We start from the raw sequence: 27,115 nt of genomic DNA on the forward strand, positions 1-27,115 counted from the left end.
CTCAGATTTTGTTGCCAAAGGTAGCATAAGAACATTAATATATTGGATGTTTGTTCACTTATGTTTCAGTTCATTTTTTTTTTTACACTGCATTTAACAAAATTAATTGCTGTTGTCTAATGTTTTGTCAATCAATAATGCACACATAGATTTTTGTATATAGACTTTACTGTCTTTTTCTGTGTTTGAGTATATATCGGAAATACTAAAGAAACTCAAAGAAAAGGTAGAAACAAAATACTGGTTCAAACTGAAATAAATATGTTTGTCCAAGTCTGAATCAGAACACGTCTATTGAAATAAATTAGGTTTAGGCCCTCCCCCTTTTGTTTGACATATATACATATATGGCCCTGTCAGAACCTCGCCTCCTGGGCCTAACTCCCTTTGCTACCCAACTGTAAAACGGCTGCATGGAAACATGTCGTGTTTGGTGTCAAACACCTTGGAATCATACCTCCACACCAGTAAGTAGTGTGGGAGGTATGATTCCACCCTACTAGAGGGAGAAATATGACAGCACCGGTACACCCGGTACCAGCTTCACAGACCCTGGCATTACAAAATGGATGCTGCCAGCCACAGACACGAGTGTGCCCTCCTGCTGCTGGATGAAACTCCGGCAGGGGTCGGCTGAACAATAGGTTTCCTGTCACAGGGAGGTGTGACCACCCCCACACAGGCTTTAGTGTATTGGGGCTGGGTGGGTGAACTCTGAGAGTGCTTTGATGTCTGCACATTTGGTGTCCCTGTGCATAGTCCAGCTCAAACTGGTTTCAGGGGCTATCAGCCCCTGCTCTGGCGCGAAACTGGACTAAGGACATGGGTGTAGCCACCCCTCTGTCCTGACCCTTCCTATGTGGGTCTCCAAAGTTTGTCCCACCCCTTCTTTGGGTATAAAGTATGAACCCCTGGCTACAGGAGTTTAGATTTACCTGGACGAAACTCTGCTACAGAAACCAAGTACTTCAACTATCTACACTTCGTTGGATGACCGAAGAATCTCCCTTGGAGTAAAGGAGTTACTCCCCTGCAAGGCAGGCACCAAAGACGCATCTGACCGGTTTGCTTCTACGCAGCTCCTGAAGGACTCCGAAGATTTTGCAACAAAGGAGGTGGGTTCCTAAGCTCACCAGAGGCCGACCAGTGCTCTAAGCAAACCTGAGACCCGCAGCCCTTGTGGGGACCGTGCAACCCAAACCCCTAGACGACGTGCACATTTGCAGCAGCATATGCTTTTTGGCGATCCCTGAGGCTGTGCTTTGGGCTACTTGTAGTCCAGACCCCGAGCAGTGATTCCACCGAAGATTACTGGCCTACACTCCACGAGTGTTCTGTGGGCTGGTATTTAGAGATTCCTCTCGAAGTCCCTTCGCGATCCCTAGTCCATCAACCTGTGGGTCCCTGTGAAGGGTACTTTAAGTTTCAGTGGGATCTCCTGTTTGCTCCAGACGTGCCCTGACTCTCCATCGCTTGGGGAGTCCACAGGGCCTTGCTGGTCCACATCGAAGCATCTTTTCTCTGACCGCGTGGGTTGCAGATGCGAAGGCTTGTCTCCAATCCGGACACTGACCCCCCAACACTCGACATCCTTCGTGGGACAGCTCGCCTACGGACGTTGGTCGTCGTCGACGTCTCCTGGTCCCCGTGGCTGCAGATTCAAGCTTCACCTCTTCACACCTGAAACACCCGACATAGGTGGGTATTCGTCTACCGAGCCCCTGGTCACTGGCAAGTGACCCAGACTCTGTCCCCCCTGCTTTCAGGTTCTTCTCCGCTCCAATCCTAGCTTGGATCACACCGGACACTTTTCCTCTTCACGGCAGCAGCACTTTGCAGCATGACGCCATTGAAAATGACGAAGATTCCCTACACCATTTGACACCTATGCACCCGGCTTCCCTGGGTTAGGTAACACGAGTTCTCCGGTGCTCACATGAGTGCTAGCCTTGAAACCTTCTAAGTTTGAAAGGTTTGCTCAAGGTCCTCTCCTAAGTGTCCTTAATCTTTAAAATTACATCCGCGACTTTCCCATAGGATTGTACGGAGCTCGTGGCTGTGTTCTCACACTGCACGCGACCCCCGTGGGTCCCCTGTGTCACTACATTGGGTGGTTCAATGGGGTCCCAGCGATTCTACGTGCTCTAGGAACTGTGTCTAGTCAACTCGGGGTTGTTATACTACTTCCTTAATATATGGTTTGATCTCCCCATAGGGCCCACTATGTACTGTGCTATTTACGGTCGTTCTAGTGTTTTAATATTGTGTGCCTTGTTCTCTAATCTCATAAAGAGGTTAGTAGAGAGTGTTTAGTAATAAATACATATATTTTATATATATATATACCTTGTGTGGTTCTCCTTTCATTTAGTCATTCAAGAGGTTATAATCTGGCAAACCAAGCTGCTTTATATGCCTTCGAGACTTAGCCTGAAGGCTGCTCTCCATAGCTACCACTAGGATAGCTTTCCATAAAGGTTGCCTTTAACCTAATTATCAATAAGGGTTGTTAGGACTGGTACAAGGTGCCCACTTCAATTAGTGGACAGCATATACCAGGCCAACTTCTCACACACTGCTCTTTCACCACATATAGGTCTGTGATGCTCTCTACTGTTGTCTGCTGTTGCGCCATCATTTCATATTTAATTTCTTCTATAACACTTTTACCAATGCGGAAGCAGTGGTTCAAGAATTACCATAAGATGGATGTTCTCACTATGTATCCCAGTTGCAGCAGTAAATCAGTATTATTGTCTTAACGCATCCTAAACAGCTTATTACATGTTTTACCTGTACTTGCTCAGTTCATTGGAAACGCAGGTACCCTCCTATCCTATCTTGGCATTCAACTAATAGAAAGTTGTACATTTTCACAGCATTAATATTATAACTCCAGAGGCTAAGGGAACAACCAGTAGTAATCCAGTAAATAGACTTCCAATTATTCCAGTGAAGATTACGCATTATTGTAAATTGTACATTGTATTTATATAATGCTTACTACCCATGATAAAGTGTTGAAGTGCTTTACAGCGAGTAGCACAATGTTCCGGAACCCAAGATTAGAGTTAAACAGTTAGTAGATTAATGATATGTGATTTCTTTTTTTGTTGTGATAAGTTTGTGCTCTCAAGTTTTTGGTTGTTTAGTAGTGTTTACAATAGGGATACAATGATGGGAACGGATTAGAAAAGTGAAGTTGCAAGTTTTTATTGAGGATAGTGGACGTGTGTGTCGTTTAGTTGAGTGAATTGACTAAAAAGGGGGAGTTCTGAAAAGGATGTTTGGGAGTTCATAGTCATCAGAAAGGTTTGAGATGGATCTGAGAGACGAGGGATGAGACAAAGGTTGAAGGGCATAGAAATAGAATATTTTAACAAATAATTGAAATTAACATATAGTATATATGAACAAGGCTGCCGTGTGCAGTTAAACGCGTTGACTGTTTGTCACTCGATGCGCTTTTGATTTGATTTGATTTGATACTTATAGAGCGCAGCATTCACCCGAAAGCATCAAGGTGCTAAAGAGAGGCCATTCATTACCACGAAGTCTAGAAAAAAAAGCAAGAGAACTCCAGCTCACCGTTCGACTGTGAACAACCAGGTTTTAAGGGCAGGGATGTGGAATTCCTATAGCCCGACGCCCGGGACATATTGTTTGGGGTCAAGGGCAACAAGTTTTCATGTGTATTTTGTCCTTGGGACAAGCAGGCCAAACCCCTATAGCTCAAACCCTTTGGCTGCCAGTTTACAGTACCACATTATGGATCAGGGAAGGGCCTTGTCTACAGTTAAGTTAATATGTGTGTCCAGTTAAGTTAATATGTGTGTCCATTTATTAATGCAGTTCAAACCTGTATTCATGGTTCATTAATGCAAAGCCTTTAATGTTATGGTGTGCACTAAACGTAAATGTTGTAAGCTTGGCCTGCACTACTGACGGTGATTCCAGTATAAATGTGTACAAACGTTTTCAAAGTTTAGTAATATGAGGCGATGTATAATGCCCCCAGAATGCTTTCTGATTATATGCAAATATTTGCAGAAGCTTGAAAGCAAGAGTGACGATTCTTTGCTTTCAAAATAAAATGTTCACAAAAAAATGCAAGTAGAAAAAAAACATTTTGCTAAACTACTGTAAGATTTTAGGTACCATATCTTTGCAGCATCATTTAGTAACATGTTGATGTATGCTTGTATTTCCCAAAAATATTCATAATGGAAAATCAGTGTAACCAGTTTAAATACGGTTATGGGAAACAAAAATAAACAAGCATTGGCAAAGCCAGTGGGTCTGAAATTGGTGGTCAGCCTTTTGGTTTTGTCAATGCGTGACTAGTTTAGGCATGGTTTTTGTAAAACCTTATAGGTGTGGATGCTACTGGGCCCTCACCATTCTAACACGCATTGGCAAAAGCAAACATTGTTTTTGGTCTCAAAAAGCACACATTGCCACAGCAGTTCCGGGCACTGAACAAAACTACTTTGTGTGCCAATATGCTCCTTGTAAAAGAGAAGAATACTGTCACTCATAGTGAAGCCAGCTGATAGACAGAGAGAGAGAGGGACAGAATTTTATTAAACACAAAAGGTCATGGTTAACGCCAGGCCTAACTAGAGGCCCAATTATTAAAGAAAGTCTCAAAAGTGCATCCATGGTATATATCCTTGCATTAAGTGCATATATACAGTTTCCGTGAATTCACAAGAATTTATAGAAGTAGGCCTAGAAATAGTACTCCTAGAAAATATTTGTGAACTGCATTTTAGCATGAGTAACTGTGCATGCGTAGATTTGCTCATGTGAAAATCTTAATGTTTCATGTTCACTTTTCCTCCAACCACTTTTTGCCCAACCCTGGAAAAAGTTTTATATCTGTCACTGTCAGGAGTAAATGTCCAACCTTTTTCAGTATGGGAAATGATTAGAAAAGAGTTGGTGAAAACCCTTAAAACATGTAAGTTAGTAGGTTTGCACATTCAAAAGGGCATTTCAACCCTTGAACTATTGCTTACCACTACCTTCAGCCCCAGTATGTAGACCTGCAGAAACGTAGCAACATAAGGGAATTGCTAGTATACAAACCCTAAAATTGTACGAGCCCTGGCATAATTAGAGAGGCTTTATCAGAACTATTTTGTAATGAGATTGCTGCCGTAATTTGTCGCCACACTAAATGGCACAAAAGGGACAAGTGGATTTTGTTACAGAACAAGTAGATTTATGAAGTGACCTACCCCATGGACAAGTAGATATTTTATTAAATTCCACACCCCTGTAAGGGCTTTTCTGAACGAGAGCAGAAGAGGGATAGATCTAATAGCAAGGAGTAGGAAGTTCCAGAGTTTGCTTGCTGCTACTGAGAATGCCCTATACCCCAACTTCCTCTTCTTGGTTCTTGGTATTAATAGTTGCTTTTGAAGCGAGTAGTATTCTGCTGGAAGAGTGCCAACATAGTCTTCAGCCTGAAGGGGTAGGGAGCGTGCAAAGATTTGTGGATCATACAAAGAGATTTAAAAATGATGCGTTGTTCAATGGGAAGCCAACGCAGGTGTTCTAGACCCTTCTTGGCAGATTGTTTTTTGGGAATGCCCAGAATGAGTCTTGCCAAAGCGTTCTGCAGTACCTGGAGCTTATGCTGTAAGCTCTTATTAGCAGCCAGGTACAAAGCATTGCTGTTATCAAGTCTGGACATTACCAGGGCCAGTGCTACCTGGATCCTAGCTGATCGCTGGATGAAAGGGAAGATCCTTATGATCCAGGAACATGCAGAAATGGTACAATTCACTTGGACACTGAAACTAAGTTCAGTGTCCATCAGGACTCCCAGTTTCTTAGCCTTTACGCTAAGGACAGGGCAGCATCCCAGAGATTGAGGCCAGCGGCTGCTATTCCATTTGGCTGCCCCTGATCCAAATATCATCACTTCGGTTTTCTCCGCATTAAGTTTCAGGAAGTTAGCGGACATCCAGTCTGCCACTCTGGTCCTGCATCCAATGACATTTTCTGACAGTGAGCCCAGCCCCTTATGGATGGTAACCATAATTTGTGTATCGTCCGCATATGACACCACCTCCAATCCAAAAGAGTGGACTACAGTTGCTATGGGTGCCACATACAGATTAAAGAGGGTTGGGCTCAAGGAAGACCCCTGTGGGACTCCTTTTAGTAAAGCTTTTGTTGAGAGAATCACCGAGGAGTTTGTCCGAATCCCTTTGTTATAATGTGGATGTATTTGCTGTATAGTTTTAGTACCGGGCATAAACACCTCTATACACACACACACCCAAATGTACATAGAAGCAGCAATATTTACATGGTCTAATAAACACATGTATCTCGTGGCTCAGTATACAAAGTTGTTTTTCCCTCCCCTCCTATTAGTGTATCTGCTTTTAAGAGGAAACATAGCTCCATGTATGAGGACACAGATATAACAACAACTTCATCTCCATGCCCTGAGAAGCATCACCTAACCTAGCTGTGTCGGGACAGACTGTAGCTTCAATTATCCTCTTCCATGCAGGCAGTGCGTTAAATGGAAATATAGAAGTGCAGGTACTCAATATTTAGAGTATTTGTTTACTCCTGGGAAATGCAGGTAGTCTCCTATTAAATGTATTGCAGTAGTGCTGAGAAGTACAGCTACTTTCCCACTGAAATTAAAGAAGTACCGGTTCTCAGTATTGGACAGTACCTGTCCATTTAAAGCACAGGATGCAGAATATGTTGACCTGTTACAAGCTTCATGCAGTTATTCCTAACTTGTGATTGAAACCATTACTTACTTGTTTGTGCATCGTCACCTGAAACAACTGTTTCTCCTGCAAATAATTTTTATAAAAAATATGCGTGCTTCATGATGTTCTCCTACTATTATTTTGTTCCCCATTCACTGTTCCCCTTACATACTTGCAAACACCGCTGAATTTGACTGATGTTTTAAGCCAAAAACATCTTTATTTTAGGCTTCTCGCACTTCTAACTACTCTGCTTCTATGCAAGTCAATTGGGAAATTAAATTCTGGACACTGCTTTCTAAATCTGTTCCCAAAAATTGGTAAATAAGCCCCAACAATGCTACAGATTATCCAGACACAGCAGACAAACTTTATAATAATGGTGCTTCTGCGCACAGTCAAGAATGCCTCGCCTACACATACATGCATATCAAAGGTATGGACAAATCTATCCTGTCATTCATTCATCCATCCATTCGCTAAAAGCAACATCCTATTCATCCATCCATGCAGTCATTCACCCATCTGTGCACCTCACCAACTGATCTATCAATTAACTCTCCCATCCGTTGATTCACTCACACATTTAACCACTAACCTGTTTCAGCCAAACTTGCATTCACACACACTGGCTTGGGAAAGGAGCACTTCCTCCAGTTAAAAAAAACAAAACCTACTAGCCTCTTGCTCAATAATTGTGTAGAGTTGGAAGAACTTTAAAAATGCAATATAGAATTTAGAATGAGGGGGAAATGTATTCTCTTGGTGGATTTAGGCAGGAGTGGATTGAAAAGCTGTAAGCCAGAGGTAAGCGCATGGACAGAATAAACTAGGATATTCATCTACTATTTGTTTGATGAATCCTTACATAACTGGCAACGACGATGGGATCGGAACCCACACTTGCAAAGCACCATGGATTTGCCTGTAATCTCCTTGGAAATGGGGTATGGGCAGCCCACGAACGTATATGATATGTCTTTACAAATATTGGATGCACGATTTATGGCAAACGTGAACATTGTATTAGACGCCATAAGTTTTTTACTAGGTCTCAAAGATCAGACGAGGACATTGCATCCTATATAGCAGAATTACGTGGATTGTCATTGGCGTGTCAATTTGAAACTTTTAGTGAATCCTTGATTTTGTATCAAATAGTGCGATACACAAACAGTAAAAGAGTAAAGGAAAAACTGTTATTCATTGATCCAACACTTCAAGAAGCCATACAAATTTCCAAAGGGCTTGAGCACACGCAAATGTGGACTGAGGAAATGGATAAAAGTTGTGTAAGTGAACTAGTGAAGGAATCTCAGGCCAAGGATTCTGAAATTGTTGAGCCAATAGAAAATATTAAGCAAGTATAATCTAATCAGTCTACTTTTTTAGGATCAAATTCCAGGATAATAAAATGTTATCAATGTGCAGCACCGGTTCACATAGCATTTAGCACAAGGTGTGCTGCAAGGAATGTTGTATGCCGCAATTGTAGACGTAGAGGCCATTTTGCCAAGGTTTGCAGAATGAAAGGTGGAATTGTCAAAGTTAAAAAAAATTGATGACGCATGTGAAAGCGCACATGAAAAAATACTCACTACAGAGGAGTTGGATAATAGTGAAGAAATGATCAATACAACTCAAGACGAAAAGGAGTTAGAAAAAAGAAAGCATAGACAAGTTGGAAAAACCTCACTACAACTTGCATAGAAATAACCATGAAGAGAGGATACTGACAGACTCAGGAAGTTTATACACTTTGATATCTAAAGATACCTATTGAAGGATGGAGGATGTAGAATAAAACAAATCTGACATCAGGGCCGCAGGGTACGGAACAAAACCATAGAAATCAGTAGGATGGAATGGATGAAAATTGAGTTTGGGAAGAAAGCTATATTGGAATGTGTTTACATTACCAAGAAGGTTTCAGATCTAATTGGCTGGCATCATCAAAAGGATCTCAATATAAAACTAAACCCTAATGCCAAAAATACAGTTATGTTGGCTGAAATACATACCCTTGAGCAAGAACCACCCATGCACTACACACTACAATACCTTCATGTGATAGGGACAGGGCGACACCTGGTACGTTGGTTCACATCTTCCATTAGACAGCACACAGAAACCGATCTGGACACTGGGAGACGGGTCTGGGCAGGGCTTACACAGATAAAGAATGGACCACTGTTCAGGGCAGCTCCACATACATTCCGCAGAACCAACGGTTTAAACAGATACAATTCTTTGTTTGCTTACCTCACTGCCGCCCAAATCAACAGGTATTTCCGTCGAAATGACGCGAACAGCCCCCGTTGCAAACACATAGACGCTGACATTCTCCATATGTTATGGTTTGGCCTATCCTGCACGATTACTGGTCCCACGTATCAACTATCCTGGCGGCTTGTACCTCTCGGGTGATCCACCCCCGTTGGGAGTTCCACCTCCTGCATCTATTCAGCAGAAACAAGAAACATAAGGCCTCCACTAGATTTTTAGACCTGGGGCTAATAACAGCAGAGCATCTCATAACCAAGAGATGGAAGTCCCCTCTCTCGCCCCCCACAATTGCTTGGCGATGATCTCTACTGAATTGGGCTAGGGTGGAGGGGATGGCACTCCAAAGGGAAGATCTCCTTGACCTACGCAAACTCCCTATAGCCCATCAGTGGGATGCTATAGTACTGAAGCTCCAAGAGATGGTCAGTGGCGCAGGGGGTTCGTGCGAGCTGACGGAGGCTGGCACTCAAGGCTCGTCTCTGGCCCTCACATAGACTGAAGAGCACTGGTTTCCAAGTGTCTTGAACCCTGTCCGTGTCACTAGGTTTGGCAAACTCTAGTCCTCTTCTCCCACCTCCCGGGTTCTACTAGGCGCAGAAACAGATCACAGGCGACTCCTCCCACCCCTCATTATCTTATGTTTTCATCATTATATTGTACCCTATGTCCACGGTTGACGCATAACGCACCATGTTCTAGCTATGTTCATATACTCTGGCGATACGGTCTTTGGGTCTAGATACCCCCTTCTATCAGGTGGCGTGGTTCTTGGACTCTTGCAATGTACTACCATGTAACTCAAAAGTCATACATTGATTGATGGCGTATTTGTACATGTTCTATTGACTAACGCTGCCACATACACACTGTACGTTGTCGGGATTTTTTCCTAAAACTGTGCAAAATGCTAAAAATGTTAATAAAAAGATTTAAACAAAAAAATATGAGGCATATGTGTCGCAGTCAACTAGATCCCTCAACCATCCCCGTAGCGAGGGGACTGAGACAGCACCCCAATGCAATGACACCTGTCACTTTGCAAGTAATAATGCAATGGCAGTGTATCGCCTGACCGCAACTGGGAGCGATTTAACGTAGCCTAGCAGCGCCATGAGTGGGGACGGGACCAGCTCCATCTCAATCATTTCGGACAGGGTCTAGAATACCACCTCCCAATAGGCAGCTATCGGAGCACAGCCCCATGCTAAGTGGAGGAAGTCTGCGTGATCCACAGCGCACCTAACACAGCAGCGGGGTCTGGAGGGATCCAATTTAGCCATCATTTGAGGGGTGGTGTATACGCAATATATATATTTGAAGTGCAGAAGTTTGTGTCGGTGGTTATTGGAGACTAATCTGGTCTGCCCACAACAGAAATACCAGACCCTATCAGATATAGGGTATCCCAGGTCCGTCCCCAGGCTCTCTGAGCCCCCCTCTCTGGAACAGGTTTAAGTGATAGAGCAGCATGGTATAGCACTATCTGGCGTGGAGATGACTTGGGTCAATAACGGGAATTCGGAGGCTCTGATAGGGCCATCGGGATCAGGGCACGGGCAGCAGCATACAGTCGATGTATGATGAACATGTCCATGTATGAGTCGGTGCGCCCGTCCACAAGGGATCCCCGGTGGAATTAAATTGACCCCTAGCCAAATGCCGCTCCTGCAAATGCCTGACAAGTGGGTCCATTGCGATAATGAAAAGAAGGGGGATAGGGGGCATCCCTGCCGGTATAGCATAAACTGGTCCGTCAGGGTGCGGTTGATTTTTACTGGGGCTAAAGGTTCAGCGTAGTGGAAACAGATCAATGCAATGAAATTGTTAGGGATACCTAGTTCGGCCATTGCCGCAAACAGAAAGGACCACTCCAGAGAGTCAAACACCTTATCTGCGTCTAATAGCACTGCCACAGCAGCGAGTACTGGGTTAATTTTAACAGCGAATATGGAACGCAAGTTAATGGATGTGGACTGCTCAGGGATGAACCCTGATTGCATCTGGGACACTACCTGGGACATAAGCAAGGAGAGACTGGTGGCAAGAACCCTGCCCAATTTTTTATTGTTGTGATTCAGCAGTGATAGTGGCCTGTAAGAGGCAAATTTATCAGGATGTTTGCCTGGCTTAAGCACCAGGGTTTTCACAGCCTCACAAAGCAACGGGGGAGTTTCCCGTTTGTGAGTGACTCCGCATAGACCTCGAGAAGATGGGGGGATAACTCAGCCTTATAAGCTTTGTAGAGGGCACCTGTGAGGCTGTCTAGGCCAGGGGTTCGATTACCGTTCAGATCATCAATGGCCTGTGCCATCGCCTCGCAGGATATCGAGGAGGCAAGGAATGCCGCTGCCCGCGTCCCACGCAGGGGGACATCAGCAGGGCAGCTCTCTAGTGGCCACCCGTCGGAGCCTCCCCCCCCCCCCACCCCTGTTCCACCTCTCTCGAGGCCGCGCCTTGGGGAGGGGACTATACACAACCACCAGCCATGCAGTGCGGAAACAAAGGTGTAACCTCGTTCTAAGCAGTGTTTGAGTCACCATGAGTCCTTAAGGAGGTTAGACTGCAGTATGGAAATGAACTGTTGGCAAGAGTGTGGCTTAGTGACAACTCCAGTGCGGGTGGTGTCTATTGCCAGGGCAAGTGTGAGATTGAAGTCCCCCCCCGTAAGTATTGCATGAGTATGCATTCGGTCAAGCTGGGACGGGAGTCCTGTAAAAAAAAATCAGGGGAGTCTACGTTTGGTGCATCAGCCATGACCCCTCGAGTGACGAACGGGATAGATCTATGTATCCTCCATACTCCTCTGGAGTATGTGCTGTAGCCAGCAAAGAAGGGGTTCATTCCCCAGGACGCTGCAAACCGACTAGGCATCCAGGGGGGAGGTGCGGTTCCTGCAGGCACGCAATTTGGGCTCCTTGTCTGGATAGATATGATAGTACCTGATGCCCTTTAAGTGGGTTGGATAATCCGCGCACATTCCATGTGATGCATTTAAGTGGTATCCCTTCCGCTCCTGTAGGGGTTACTGCCATTTAACTAATCGTATATGGGCAACCATAATGTAGGTGATACGTATGTCCAGAAAATGCAGTCAATGTGTAAGGTTTCTTACCCAGATTCTACAATCAAAACAACTTTCAAAAAAGATAGGCCAATGCATGTCTCAGTGTCAAACACTATCCGCAGTAACGCCAGCTCTCCATATTGGGCAAGTTCACTTGGCCGTCCGTTTGCTCAACACCTCGGAGCGAGTTACAGACAGAACCCATCAGCCAACAAAGCACGTCTGTATCGGGGGGTGATGGAAAGACCAGCAGCTCCAACATCAGCAGATAAGGATGGACCTTGGAGGTTTTGCTTGCAGGAAGTGGTAGCCTCTGATGGGGAGTCGAAAAAGTGCGTTTTTCCTTTGTGCTGAACATTCAGTTGGGCAGGGTAGAGCATGGAGTACTTCATGTTGGCTTTTGCCAGATAGTGCTTTGCATCAGCGAATTTGCGGTGTGTTTCCTGCACAATCGGCTTGAAGTCTGGAAAAACAAGACAGAGTCATGCCCTGGTGCTCTACTAGCGAGAACTGCATCCCAGTCTTGATAGTAGAGGAGCCTGGCGATGATCAATCGGTCAAGCGCGCCTGGAGTGGGTCGCAGTCCAAGGGTCTGGTCAAATGAAAACATGGGAGAGAACATGTCCCTGCCAAACATGAGTAATGACTCCACGTATGAGCACATACATCCTGTGTTGGTGGATTCGGCCACCCCAGTGATGCGGATGTTGTTCCTACGGGACCTTGCTTTCAAACCTTCCACCTTCGCGGCCGTGAGCTTCAGCATTTTCTCCAGCCTGTCTATGCGTTTCGAGTCAGCAGCATTAGTATCTACGAAGTCTGATATGCGTTGCTCAGCAGAGGTAAGGCGCACCTCGTGGCGTTTGGCTCATTCATGCGTATTTTCTAGCTGCGTAGTTATTGTATCCAATCTAGTGTCCACAGATCTGAAGCCGGCTTGCAGCTCAGCTAGGATTGTCACCGTCCCCTCAGGTGCTCTAGGGCCAGGTTCACCAGTGCTCGAGGCTTCCCTCCGGGACTCATCTTCCTCACCACGTCAAGGGATCTTGGGCGCCTTAAAAGAGAGCGGGCTCTGACGAGGGTCAGTGTGCCCCATGTTATAGTATATGGATAAACCAGGCTAGTGTGTGGGGAGCCGGAACAGGCCTCAGCCCTACCCAGCTTCAATGTGCCGCCGATCCATGCCGCAAGCAATGAGCGATGCCTCGCCAATGAGCCAACCAAAATACAGGGTGGAGGTATTGTGCAGAGCCTCACTGGGTATAAATCATGCAAACATGGAGGGGCCCAGTGCTTTCACCTGTGCTGGAGTGCCCTTTGTACAACGCCAGGACACCAATCCCAGCCGCCCGACCTGCATGATGGTTCCACTCGGCCCTTGGGGGGAGGGGGTACACCAGCACTGGGCGTCTGTCACACAAAGCAGGCCAATCCTGCCCAGCAGGGCACAATCATGGGGGGGAGGGGGTAGTTTGCGTCGCACCTCACTGCCCCAGGCACCAACACCACACTTGGCGGCAATGGGGACGAGGGGGGCCCAAGGCGCGATGGAACTCACCGCAGCGGCACAGGCTCCCTTAATCAGGCCTCACCCTCAGCGTAGCTCCCCGGTCGGGTGGTATCCGGCTGCTCAGACCTCGATTTTTCTTACGCCGGCTGGAGCAGCGGCTGCCCCGTCCTCAGGCACGCCCGCAACTCTTGTTGTTGAGGCACCTGCAAGTGCCGCGCCAGGCAGCCGCCTGCATCCAGCGTCCCTGCATGATCGGCTAGCCCCCGCTGCCCCAAATCAACTCCGAAGCACCAGGCAGGGCATTGGTTTATGCGGAGTTTGACCCATACACGGGCAGTACTGCACCAGAGCTTCATGCTTGTGCGTCCATGTTGGTCCTCGGCCAGGCCACGCCCCCGGGAAAGTGTGGTTTAACGGTAAAGAGGGAGAAGTGTCAATTATGGAAAAAACGGTAATATATTTGGGACAGGAGATCTCTAAAGAGGGTATTCGGCCTAAGAAAAGTAGAGTGTTGACGTTTAAAGATGCCTGATATGGGGGTGCAGTATACCGGCCAAAGTATGGCCTGGCCGCTCACCCTCCCTGTACACCTGGGTATTTACTAAGGTATTTCGTTTCTCTGGACGCCAAGTCCTGGAAGTCCTGCATTAGTGATGCGCATCTAGAGAGCACCAGGGGGTATCTCGGCCCTGAGCTTTCTTGTCCACCTCAAGTAGTGCCCTCTCGACCTCCCCCAGCTCTCCACGTATAGAACGGAGCACACCCGAGTGTTTTGCTTTGCAGACCCGTCTGATGTAGGCCTTAAAATCGTCCCAGAGTGTAGACTGTAGAGTAATGTTCAACTGTGCAAGTGTTTATTTGGAAATACTCCACGATTGCCTCTCGGACCTCAGCTCTTAAATACGACATCTAATTTTGCATTTGAAGAGAAGGGCCACGAGGGACGAGGCAGCCCAGACCCGGGAAGCTGCAAGACGAGTAATACCGGAGAATGATCCGCCAATGTTCTGGGAAGATGTGTAATATTAACAAGTGCTAACGCTAGCTTGGGGGGGGGGGGGGGGGGGGGAGGGGACATACCAGTGGTCAATACACAACCACCAGCCATGCAGTGCGGAAACAAAGGTGTAACCTCGTTCTAAGCAGTGTTTGAGTCACCATGAGTCCTTAAGGAGGTTAGACTGCAGTATGGAAATGAACTGTTGGCAAGAGTGTGGCTTAGTGACAACTCCAGTGCGGGTGGTGTCTATTGCTAGGGCAAGTGTGAGATTGAAGTCTCCCCCCGTAAGTATTGCATGATTATGCATTCGGTCAAGCTGGGACGGGAGTCCTGTAGAAAAAAAAATCAGGGGAGTCTACGTTTGGTGCATCAGCCATGACCCCTCGAGTGACGAACGGGATAGATCTATGTATCCATACTCCTCTGAAGTATGTGCTGTAGCCAGCAAAGAAGGGGTTCATTCCCCAGGACGCTGCAAACCGACTAGGCATCCAGGGGGGAGGTGCGGTTCCTGCAGGCACGCAATTTGGGCTCCTTGTCTGGATAGATATGATAGTACCTGATGCCCTTTAAGTGGGTTGGATAATCCGCGCACATTCCATGTGATGCATTTAAGTGGTATCCCTTCCGCTCCTGTAGGGGTTACTGCCATTTAACTAATCGTATATGGGCAACCATAATGTAGGTGATATGTATGTCCAGAAAATGCAGTCAATGTGTAAGGATTCTTACCCAGATTCTACAATCAAAACAACTTTCAAAAAAGGTAGGCCAATGCATGTCTCAGTGTCAAACACTATCCGCAGTAACGCCAGCTCTCCATATTGGGCAAGTTCACTTGGCCGTCCGTTTGCTCAACACCTCGGAGCGAGTTACAGACAGAACCCATCAGCCAACAAAGCACGTCTGTATCGGGGGTGATGGAAAGACCAGCAGCTCCAACATCAGCAGATAAGGATGGACCTTGGAGGTTTTGCTTGCAGGAAGTGGTAGCCTCTGATGGGGAGTCGAAAAAGTGCGTTTTTCCTTTGTGCTGAACATTCAGTTGGGCAGGGTAGAGCATGGAGTACTTCATGTTGGCTTTTGCCAGATAGTGCTTTGCATCAGCGAATTTGCGGTGTGTTTCCTGCACAATCGGCTTGAAGTCTGGAAAAACAAGACAGAGTCATGCCCTGGTGCTCTACTAGCGAGAACTGCATCCCAGTCTTGATAGTAGAGGAGCCTGGCGATGATCAATCGGTCAAGCGCGCCTGAAGTGGGTCGCAGTCCAAGGGTCTGGTCAAATGAGAACATGGGAGAGAACATGTCCCTGCCAAACATGAGTAATGACTCCACGTATGAGCACATACATCCTGTGTTGGTGGATTCGGCCACCCCAGTGATGCGGATGTTGTTCCTACGGGACCTTGCTTTCAAACCTTCCACCTTCGCGGCCGTGAGCTTCAGCATTTTCTCCAGCCTGTCTATGCGTTTCGAGTCAGCAGCATTAGTATCTACAAAGTCTGATATGCGTTGCTCAGCAGAGGTAAGGCGCACCTCGTGGCGTTTGGCTCATTCATGCGTATTTTCTAGCTGCGTAGTTATTGTATCCAATCTAGTGTCCACAGATCTGAAGCCGGCTTGCAGCTCAGCTAGGATTGTCACCGTCCCCTCAGGTGCACTAGGGCCAGGTTCACCAGTGCTCGAGGCTTCCCTCCGGGACTCATCTTCCTCACCACGTCAAGGGATCTTGGGCGCCTTAAAAGAGAGCGGGCTCTGACGAGGGTCAGTGTGCCCCATGTTATAGTATATGGTTAAACCAGGCTAGTGTGTGGGGAGCCGGAACAGGCCTCAGCCCTACCCAGCTTCAATGTGCCGCCGATCCATGCCGCAAGCAATGAGCGATGCCTCGCCAATGAGCCAACCAAAATACAGGGTGGAGGTATTGTGCAGAGCCTCACTGGGTATAAATCATGCAAACATGGAGGGGCCCAGTGCTTTCACCTGTGCTGGAGTGCCCTTTGTACAACGCCAGGACACCAATCCCAGCCGCCCGACCTGCATGATGGTTCCACTCGGCCCTTGGGGGGAGGGGGTACACCAGCACTGGGCGTCTGTCACACAAAGCAGGCCAATCCTGCCCAGCAGGGCACAATCGTGGGGGGGAGGGGGTAGTTTGCGTCGCACCTCACTGCCCCAGGCACCAACACCACACTGGGCGGCAATGGGGACGAGGGGGGCCCAAGGCGCGATGGAACTCACCGCAGCGGCACAGGCTCCCTTAATCAGGCCTCACCCTCAGCGTAGCTCCCCGGTCGGGTGGTATCCGGCTGCTCAGACCTCGATTTTTCTTATGCCGGCTGGAGCAGCGGCTGCCCCGTCCTCAGGCGCGCCCGCAACTCTTGTTGTTGAGGCACCTGCAAGTGCCGCGCCATGCAGCCGCCTGCATCCAGCGTCCCTGCATGATCGGCTAGCCCCCGCTGCCCCAAATCAACTCCGAAGCACCAGGCAGGGCATTGGTTTATGCGGAGTTTGACCCATACACGGGCAGTACTGCACCAGAGCTTCATGCTTGTGCGTCCATGTTGGTCCTCGGCCAGGCCACGCCCCCGGGAAAGTGTGGTTTAACGGTAAAGAGGGAGAAGTGTCAATTATGGAAAAAACGGTAATATATTTGGGACAGGAGATCTCTAAAGAGGGTATTCGGCCTAAGAAAAGTAGAGTGTTGACGTTGCGTGAAGAACCTAAATCGGTTTGCAAAGATCAGCTTAAATAATTTTTAAGTCTGACAGAATTTGTTGCCAATTTTACTGAAATAGTTGAACCTATGAGACTGTTAATGATAAAGAATGTCATATTCAGTTAGGACAAGAATTTTGATTTAGCTTTCCAGAAGTGAAAGGGTGGAATTTTGAAAGTCCCTACATTAGGGAATTTTAATGTTACAGCCAAGACCTACATGACAACTGATGCAAGCAGGTGTTGAGAGTTGGATCTGTGTTAACATAAATCAAAGACGGTCAAAACAGGGATGTAGGGTTTGCTTCGAGATGGCTTCAGAAAGCGAGACCTCACACTGCGTGATGGAGAGAGAGGTTCTAGCATGCTGCTGGGCGATCAACATTACAAGTATCTTGTGGTTGGGGACTGCCATTCAATGTTAAGACCGATCATAAACCACTAATACACTTATTTATAGTGGAAAAGGACTTGAAGAAAATGTGCCTCTAGGATATCCAGGAGGATGCTATCGGTGTTGGAATATAATTTTGATGTTGAATATGTTAAGGGCTTGGAAAAATGTTGTTACAGACTGTCTGTCTGGAATGCCTGTGGATGAACCTGACCAAGAGGCAGAGGCAAAAGTGGTAATGCTAGGGAGAGAAGAAATTGCTCTAGGGAAGGAGGAATGGAATGCAGCAATGGAAGATGATGTATAATTGAATGATTTAAAAAAAGTGTGAAAATGAAGCAACTTATGGTGCGGAACTGAACGTTTACCACAATGTGAACGAAGAAATAAGTGTACATGAAGGGAGATTGATCAGAGGACCCAGATTTTTCCACCAGAGAAATTAAGGTTGAAAATAATCCAAATAGCACATGAGAGACATCTGGGGTGCAATATGACTAAGAGAAGAGTGTGCCAGTCAATTTGGTGGGCCAAAATGGATGATGCCATTAAAAGTATTGTCAAGGAATGTTATGCGTGCACCAACTGCGACAAAACCAAAGTTGTGAGACAGCTACCATTGGGTTGCGTGGAGTTACCTAATAGACTTTGGTAAAGGTTCACCATTGATTTTTTGGGTCCTGTAGGAAGACTGGGCATGAGAGACAGATATATGATTGTCCTCAGTGACTACAATACGAAATGTTTTGTCACAAAACCTAATAATCACATTAATACTGTCAAGTCAAGTCAAGATAGGCTTTATTTGATTTAAAATATTCAAATCATAAAAGCACAATACATCAAAAACAACATATGTACAAACATATAAATAAACTTAAGAATTGAAATTTAGTAACAACAATTTAAAAATTACAGACAAATCTTAAAAGTAGCATATGTTGAAAATTGCAATCACAGCCATAGTCTCACGTCAGTACACAGCCCTAGTGTAAGTAAAGTTGTTATTGTTTAAACCGGGGTCGGACCTTGCATCGTTTTCCTTGTTCTGACCACCCCTTTCAGATATTTCACAATGTGATCAGTGACAGTTTCATCATCCAGGAATTGCAACTTAATAAAAGCAGGTCGACAAAGTCTCAGACTTTGCAATTTCAGATAGGGCAATATCCATCTTTTCCTGAGTAAAATGTAAAACTTGAAAAAAATATTATGTGGATTGTTGATTGTACTGATATATCATCGCAAGTGCAAAGACAGAGAGAACGTGACTAATCGTTTAACTGGGGAAAAGTGACCAGATTATGGGAGTTGCCTAAACGTAAGTGCGTCAATAAAAATCTGTTGTAGTTTCCAAGGGTAAATAGTAAATAGGGTTGTATCCCCATCTGGGTCAAGAGCAGCTGGTTACCTCTGACCGATGTTTTCATAATATTGGAGGATAACCTAATCGTCTCCAAGTGTTTTAAGCTTAGTCCTTTTAGATCCCTCCTCGTAATGAGAGACAGGCTTTCAGGGTTATCAAAAAATGCAGGATGATCTAAATAGTGAATAAAATGTTTAATGTATGCAAGCCAGGGGATGCATTTTACCTGTTGCAGATTCAAACAATCCCTGATAACATCCCTATTAATACTGAAAATGTTATTAGATTTCTGGAGGTCATGTTCATCGATGAGGGTTTTTCCAAGACAATAGTTTCAGATAACGAAGTACAGTTTGTTTCTGAGACCATGACAGAAGTTTTGGAAAAGATGGGTGTCAAACATGAGAAGGTGCAAATGATGGACAGAATGCTGAACTATGAAAACATTCACCCCCAGTCACAAAGATCTGGGTTTAATCCATTGTTCTTTTGCTCATCACGCCAACCCAGTTTGAACCCAGCCATGTGCAAATCAGTCTTGTCCCAGTAACAAGCATACTGGGACTGGTATGGGGGGGTATCGCCCCATATCAGGCAGGCTATCTTGAATCCAGGGGCAAAGTGAGTACAGGACCCATGTCTAGGCATACTATTCCCACTTAGGACGACAAATGCAAAAGGAACAAATGATGGACAGAATGCTAAACAATGCAAACATTCAGCGCCAGTCACAAAGATCTGGGTTTTATCCATTGTTCTTTTGCTCACCATGCCACCCCAGTTTGGACCCAGCCATATGCAAATCAGTCTTGACCCTGTTCCTCATGGGAACAGTCGAGTCCGAACTGCCAAGGCAGGTCCTCACTGGACCAGAAACAAGCATGCTGGGATCGGTTTTGAGGCATCACCCCCATCAGCCAGGCTAGTTTGAATCCAGTGACGAAGTGAGCACGGGACCCACATCTAGGTATACCTTTCCCACTTAGGGCAACAAATACAAAAGGAACAAATGATAGGCGGAATGCTGAACAATGCAAACATTCACCCCCAGTCACAAAGATCCGGGTTTTAATCCATTGTTCTTTTGCTCACCACAACACCCCAGTTTGGACCCAGCCACATGCAAATCAGTATTGACCCTGTTCGTCGTAGGAACAGTCCAGTTCGAACTGCCAAGGCAGGACCTCCCTGGTAAAAAAACAAGCATCCTTGGACAGTTTCGGGGCATCACCCCTCATCAGTCAGGTTAGCTTGAATCCAGTGGTGAAGTGAGCACGGGACCCATATCTAGGCATAGCCTCCCCACTTAGGGCAACAAATGCAAAAGGAACAAATGATGGACGGAATGCTGAACAATGCAAACATTCAACCACAGTCGCAAAGATCTGGGTTTAATCCATCGTTCTTCTTTTGCTCACCATGCCACCCCAGTTTGGACCCAGCCCTATGCAAATCAGTCTTGACCCTGTTCCTCATGGGAACAGTCCAGTCCGAACTGCCATTGGCAGGTCCTCCCTAGACCAGAAACATGCCTCCTGGGACTGGTTTCGGTGCATCGCCCCTCTTCGGCCAGGCTAGCTTGAATCCAGTGGCGAAGTGAGCACAGGATCCACATTTAGGCATACCCATCCCACTTAGGGCAACAAATGCAAAAGGAACAAATGATGAATGGAAGGCTGAGCAATGCAAACATTCACCCCCAGTCACAAAGATCTGGGTTTAATCCATCGTTCTTTTGTTCACCACGCCACCCCAGTCTGGACCCAGCCATTCCTTTTGCATAAACATGAGAAGGTGGCATTATTCAGACCTCAGGCCAAAGTTCTAGTTGAGCGAGTCAATCATCAAATGATGGGGTTCATCCCAGTGTCCTTGGCCAATGGATTACCACGAAAGAAGAGTTGAGGAAATTGATTTGGGCATATAGAGTTACTAAATGACGGGTGTGTCTCCTTTCATTTCCCTTAGAGGAAGAGAGCATGACAGGTAAACAACAAATTTCAAAGAAATATTAAAACACTAAGAAATGTGTCAAAAGAATGGACATAAAGAAGTGATTGGGTGGCAGTGAGAAAAGGTGTGATTTTCATGAAAGGGGAAAGTAAGTTTTCCCAACCGATCAAGGTGAAAGAGGTAAAACGCAGTGTAGTGATTCTGGGGGATGGATGTGTGAATAGTTTGGGGAGTGTGTGCACGTGTCTATAAAAGAGACATTAATGATAAAGAAGAAGAATAGCACTAACAGTCATTGTATAAAATCTTGTGTTTTTGCATATTATAGACAATTTACTGAGTGAATGTATAGTATGCATCTGCACGTCATTATCATGTCTTACAAGTTATTCCTTGTGTACATATGCTTCTTAGAGCTACTCATTTAGTAGTGCATTAAGGTTGTAAAAGCATAAACGTTTTGGTTTCTTCTTGTTGATGATTATCATCTGTAAGTATAAGGGGGAGATGTGAAGGGTTGGTAAAACTTTAAATATGTAATATAGAATTTAAAATGTGGGGGAAATGTATTCTCTGGTGGATTGAGGCAGGAGTGGATTAGAAAGCTGTAAACTCGAGGTAACCTCATTGACAGAATAAACTTGGATATTCATCTACTATTTGTTTAGGGAATCCTTACAATTTACCTTTAAAGGCAAAAGGGTAGAAGAGTAGATGAAAGCCTCGAGCAACAAACAACCCTGCACAGTATGCCATATGATGTAAGGCACTGGTCGAAGTAGGCAGGATCGGAGGAGCACAATATGCCATTACTTTTTGTAATTTAAGTAAAACAGTTCCTCACGCTCTATGAAAAGACAACCATCCCAGGACGGTCAATTCCTATTAAGTAAGTTGAACTGCTTCACTTAGAGTGAGGCTGGGAGTCTCCTGCACTTTGAAACTGATGGAGGGCATACAGATAAACAAGCCACCTTGCCAGGGTGCCTGCTTGCCTGAAAGAAATGTAAACGCGCGCATTGGGTCATTCGGCAAAAGTAAAGGGAGTTTGCAAGCCGGTATTGGCTTTATCTAATGTAATCACTTGATGCTTCCTGATGACAGATTTATTATTTCTGAGTAGTATTGAAGGGAGTTACCATCTGAGCTGTGAAGTGTGCTTTTTAAAATGGTGTAACATAGGACCCTGTGCCTCAGGGGCCTGTTTTACGCCTCTATTTTCCACTGCTCCGACCGGGATTCAATTCCGTGGCTCTCTGGCAGAGCCAGCCTTTGCTGAGATAGCACCTTGGGCGTGGGCGGAGAGAAATTTGGTGCTCTTGCTGAGTGAATTAAATGAGGCAGCAGGGGGTCCCTTTTGTGTTCACTGGTCAGTACCTGGTTGAACAGGCACTGGGCCCTGAACATAAACATCCCCGGACCTCCCCCAGCTCACCTAAATCACCAATAGCTTAGCTGCCTCACGCACATGATGGTTTTGTTGATTTGTGCCAGCAGGGGTCAGAGGGTGAAGGGACAGCAAGGAAGGGGGTGAATGGGGTGTTAAAAAATCACCTGCCATATGATAATGAAGGACAAAAAACACTTTAAACTGGCAAATCAGAAACGAACAGGCAGGGACAAGGTCAAGGCTGGAGAAAGATGAGAAGGGTGCTGTTGTTGGCAGAACCTTACTGCACACAGCTCCATGCGCCAGTGGCAGCTGCTACAGCATTTAAGTGGAGGGGCAGTACGGGGGAGGATAGGGGGCAGGGCAAGGGGGAGGGCAGAGCAGAGGGAGGCAGCGCGGGGCTAAATGAATTAAAAAAATAATGCTTACCTGCATTCTCCAGCATCGGTGCTCTACTGGCCTCTGCTCCTCGATTTCAACGCCTGGCATGCCACAGGGTCCCCTGCGCCAATCCAGACGCTGCTCTCATAGTGGTATTGCTGCAGATCGGCGCATATAAATTCTCCCTGCTTCCACGGACAGAGTAAACCTACAGTCACACGCACATACACACATCATACACTAGGGCCCATCACACTAAAATTCATACTATTACTCTATCCACACTGAACATAGGAGAACCAATCTGCATCTACAATGAGGTCAATGCAACCTGAATGATATTGCCCTGATTTAAAACATAAGAAATACATTTGGAAACAACTTCAATAAATGACAAGAAATAAACACCCAACAACTTAATTCAATCAATGCTTATTTATCTAAATTAATTCAAAATGGAAATCAATCATTAGCGAAATCATTATTCTCATAGTTACCTATTCTAGCTAAAAGGTCAGGACAGGTCTCTCTGTAAAGTCTCTCGAGATGCCGTCCTCAGCATAGGTTCAGGAAGAAGTCCAAAACGCGATGAACCACAATGGAACGCAATGGAAGTAATGAGCGCAATGGAACACGGACCCTCTCTAGTCTAACATATTTATAGTGTATGTTGCAAACAAAAGTAACAAACAAATATTAGATATCCGTTGAGCCACTGAGCAGAGCGAGCAGGAATGGAAGTCCCTCGGTTACATTTAGAAAACCTCCGCTCAGGAAAAATCACAAAAATAAAAAGACGGAAGAAGGAACTCGAGTTTGCAAATGTATCTTTCGTAAATGTTCTTTCTTGATATCTTAGCAGAGTCACCACAGACTGGACAATGTTCATTGTACTTTATCCTTGTCCAAGGCCAGCTGGAATCACGCCCAGAGCTGCCATCCTCACGGAAGATTTTCTAACCAGACAAAAGCTGCGGTCAGGTGACTCTCGACCATATTCAGCAAGGCCTCCCATCAAAATTCACTCACTCGAGCGCAGGCTGTAAAAGGCAGCCATCTTGGTTTAGGCCAAAACGGACCATCTTAATTAAAAGAAACACAAAACAACGTTACCACAGCATAATGATAAAACAGTGTTAATTCCCACTAATACCCTTATGTGTATGTAATTATCTAGCCTCTTGCAACACAATAAAGCATTAGTACACGTTATTTCAAAAGCGTTTCGTGCTTTAAACAAACAGCACTTTGCAACATTCATTTAATTAAAACCGCACATTATTAATAAGCAACATATATGCATTCCCACGTGTAATTTTCTCTCATTAGTAGTGTTGGTTAATCCGACTTCGACAAAACAAACTATGAATTAATGATTTTAAATTAATAATTTTAGTTAAACCATATAAACGAAACTGGAGCTTAAAACTCGATAAATTTTCAACAGAAAACTCTGCTCCAGCAATCCCCCCTTTGGTGATATCTTATCACCACAAAAACCAAAAAACCAACCTAAAAAACAAATTTAAGTCCCAATTTTTAGGAGAAATCGAAAATGTATTTTTTCAACACAACATTAAACAACATTAAACACCAGACTCCCTCACATCATCCCTCTTTGTCTCCAAGTAAACACTCTCCCTCAACTCTTCTAATTCTATTTCTCGTGGATCTCTCCTTGATCTCTTTTGTTTCTTTTCTGCCTTTTCTCTAATTAATCTCTTTTTCCCTCCCCTGTTTTTACAACACAAACACCCCAATCTTAGTATCAGTAAAGCAACAATTACACATGTCAAAGGAAACAATATTTTACCAATAAAGGTACTACCTATCTTAGCAATAAAACTCTTAACAGCAATTATCTTATTAGCTATTTTAGTCCAGACACTTTCAGCTTCCAGTGGTACTAATTCTTCATGCAAATCAGTAATATTTTTGATATAGACCTTTAGGTCTTTGCTTTCGTCAGGAATGTAAGTGCAACAATGTTGAACTTTCAGCATTCCACAGACTCCACCCTCCTTGGCCAATAAAATATCAAGGGCAAGTCGATTTTGCATAGACATGGCACGTACGGCAATCATCTCCGTATTCACCAAAAGAAACCCTCCAGCGGTACTTGTCGATAAGCGATCCACCACTGTTGACAGTTTCCGGATCCCATATGCATTTAAAGAAATTCCCACTGCTGGAATTAAAGCTCCAAATATATCACCAACTATTTCTGACCAAGTTTCTCTCTTAAAACGTGTTAGTAAATTAATGTGTTCTACATCTTCTATCCTATCTATATGAAAAATCTTTGGAAAGACCAGGCCCACATAACACGTGCCATACCAATGGTCAGGCAACTTGTAATAAGCCTTGTTCCCACAAACATAATACACTCCTGGGAAAATTGGATCTTCTCCACCTTTAAAACCCCATCCAGTTGCAATGAAGTATGTATCATGACACTCACTAGTCCCAACAAAATATGTATCATATTGAGACTTCTTTCTGGTAATGCATAGTTTACCCTTCTGTGGTGCATCTAAAGCTAAAGTTGGACTAGCTCCATTCTTCAACTCCTTTCCCATTTCAATGTCCCAAATTGTCTCACTCACTTTATATTTCCCTGCCTTCTCATGCATGCTCATTCTCCTTTCCTCTACCATGTTTAGGAAAGCTTTCTCCTCTTCTTTCAAACTGCAAGTTAAATTGTTCTTAAAAATGTAATCTAATGTTAATTCTTCTTTCTCAATAAAAATCTCACCAAAAATGTTAGCTTCTTTAGCTGGATTCAGCTTTTGGTTCATAGGCAATTGCCCAAAAATACTATCTTTGTTAGACATCTCATAATCTATTTTCCCTAACAAATAAAAAACATTACTCAACACACTACATGAAATTCCATACGTAGCTGGTAAATGGTGATAAGTAACACCCTCTGAAACGGATGCAGGTAATTGCATGCAGACGTAGCAACCCTAACTTCCATTGTCTTTACGTATTCGTATAACAACTTTGAAAAAACATTGCTAGAAAAATCATTAATTGACCTATCTTTATGTATGTAAATGTTACTAATTCTAGTTGGAACTACTTTTTGTGAACTTTTCTCTACATTAGTCACAATTTCAGTATGTATTCCAAAATGATCTATTGTAACTCTAAAAGTAACTAATAAAGCTAGTACACCCCATAATAGCATTAATAATCCAGTACAGCAGCAGCACATTCTACACCATCTTTTCAAGAAGGCACATCTACTTTGATTATTCTCTGTGTTAGCCATTTTACTACTTTAGCAGTGTCTTTTGACTTAGCCTCTTCTACTCCACTACTGAGATTTAGAACACTAGATTATTTCAAACAACTAATTTCAGATTTTCTCTTTTCACTTCTCCAAGTGACTCCTTTAGTTCACTCAGTTTGGATTCTCATCACTTTTCACTTCTTCTTCAGCAACATCAAATTGTATCAAATCATCAACAACATCCTGTGCATCTGACTCTTCTCCAATATCAGTCAAGATTACTTTCAGGATTCCAACAGTTTTCTCCTCAACCACTTCTCGTACGGTCCCCTTTGGATTTCCTTGACTTTCTGTCTCTTCACCTTCAGACAGTGCCACATACGTCCATTCCGGTGACCTATACTTCTGGTTAGGTTTTCTGATTCTCTTGATTTCCTCTGGTTCTTTTGTGATCTTCTGTTTTTCACCCTTTGCTTGATTCTGACTCGACACTTCGTTCACCTGTTCAGCTTTTGATGAATTTACTCGTGTCAGTCTGTATCTCAGCCTCTTTATCCTGTTATTAGGCCAAAGATCTCCTCTTACAACTCTCTTCGGTCTCACTTCTTTATTTTTCCTTTCTCCAATCCAAGTTCTCTTTCTCAGAACTCGACCCTCTGATTTCTCATTTTCACTCTCATCTGATTCTGTTTCATTTGCCTCTTGTTTATCAACAGATTTCTTTTGCTCCACAGTCTTTCCCACTACTGATTGAGATTTCCCTAATTCTTTCCCTCCTCGGGTCTCCGACACGCAATCTTCTTGCTGTCTACTTGTCCCTTCACCTAGCTTATCAGGAATGTTCCCTACACCTCCTCGGGGGTCTTCCGCAATCTGTCCCTCTTTATCTTCTTCTGACCCTGCTTCTTCAGGTATAATCTCAAGTGGAATTTCAACCTCTTTATCTGATTCAAGAGTAGTCTCTGTGGAATTTCTCTTTTCTCTTCTGTTTTCTCCACTGTTTGTTAGAACTTCAGGCACTTTTACAGAATCCGATCTTTCCCCTGAAACTCTCAATGTTTCTCCTGAA

The sequence above is a fragment of the Triturus cristatus genome, chromosome 10 (assembly GCF_964204655.1).
Source record: "Triturus cristatus chromosome 10, aTriCri1.1, whole genome shotgun sequence".
NCBI classification, from domain to species: domain Eukaryota; kingdom Metazoa; phylum Chordata; class Amphibia; order Caudata; family Salamandridae; genus Triturus; species Triturus cristatus.